Genomic DNA, 1,643 nt, shown 5'->3' on the forward strand with positions numbered 1-1,643 from the left:
CCCTGGAAATGAAATCCAAGCTGAGCCTCCCCAGACTAATATCCCGCGGATCCGTGCGATATTAGTCTGGTTTATTAACCAGGCTACTCGTTTCTGACTCGCATGTGGGTTTTTTTATGTCGTTACTTGTGCGTCAAATTATAGATATGATATTGTTTTAGTTCCAGGAAATGATTTTTCCAAGAAGTTAGATTACCGAGGGCACCCTGTGTAGACACTGTAGAATCACACAGCAGAACATTCCATTTTCTGTCAATGGCTTCCTCTGCCCTTAAGTCACTTAAAACAAGACAACAACATATAGTGATATTTGTAAGGTGACAAATACCCCCCCCCCCCCCCCCCATAGTAGTCTGATTATGATTTTAGTAATGTGTATGTTTGTGTGCCTCAACCTTTGCGTGTTTGCGTTCGTTTCCGACGTTCTGTGTGTGGTCCAATGACTGTTTTGTTGTGGCTTTGCATTCGTGTCAAATAACTGTAGGCCTATACTATAGTGCACCCCCTTGCATGCACTGCCTGTATGTGTGAGGGAGGGAGGCCGGTTTATTGTTTTGCTCTTAACCCTTGGACTACCAATCCCAATTTTTTTGTTTGGGTAACACATTGGCATATTTTTTATTCATCATTTTAACATTAATAGAAAGGTCTGATGGTTTGAACAGATCGTTTATTTGCACATGACATAGGTAGTGTATTCTCTCGTTTTGCCACCAGATGGCGGGAACGCACCATTATGCTGATTTTGACAAAAATAGACGAATCTGGTTAAGTCACTTCCGGTTCAACGAACGATAACATCCGGTAGTATCTTAACCCCGTGTCACTCGTTTGGCTGTCCGGAATGCTAAGCTAATGCTAACTTTTTCATAACTAAGTCAAATTAAGGTCAAGTCAACCCCAAAACATCGCAAAATATCACATGTTTTACAGCGACGCACATAGAGACGGCGCGCGTGCACGATAGCGCACGATCGCGCGGATTTCGGCCGTTTTTTGGTAAGTTACATCCAACATTACCGAAATTAGCGAGAAAATGCAAATTTTTGCTCTGTTGAACCCCCCATAACTGACATTGATTGACATTCCGTTAATTCCGTGAACGGGAGGTTTGTATTTTTAGCAATAATCCGTTTTTTTTTCGTTAATTGTAGCCCAGGGGTTACATGTGCTGTACAACAAGTAAACCCTGCCTTGCATTGGCCTTGCCTTCCCATGACGATATGCATTATTAGGGGCGACTGTGGCTCAGGAGGTAGAGCAGGTCGTCCAATGATCCATGGGTCGGCCGTTCGAATCCCGGCTCCTCCTCCTGTCTACATGTCGAAGTGTCCTTGGGCAAAGACACTGAACCCCAAATTGCTCCCGATGTGCTGGTTGGTGCCTTGCATGGCTTCCGCCGCAATCGGTGTATGAATGGGTGAATGTAATGCACAATCTATGTAAAGCGCCTTGGATAAAGGCGCTATATAAATGCACCGTTTACCATTTACCATCATACTGTGTGTTCCACTCGTGTTTTACCCGACCCTGCAGGAGCCCAGTGTACAATAATCTATATCTGTAATCGACTTGACTCTCCGCATCGCTGTGAAACGGGCGACAATTACTCCCTCATGCAGGAGGCAAACGGTCAATAATGC

This window comes from Protomyctophum parallelum (genome assembly GCF_964188405.1).
Source record: "Protomyctophum parallelum genome assembly, chromosome: 14".
Taxonomy (NCBI): domain Eukaryota; kingdom Metazoa; phylum Chordata; class Actinopteri; order Myctophiformes; family Myctophidae; genus Protomyctophum; species Protomyctophum parallelum.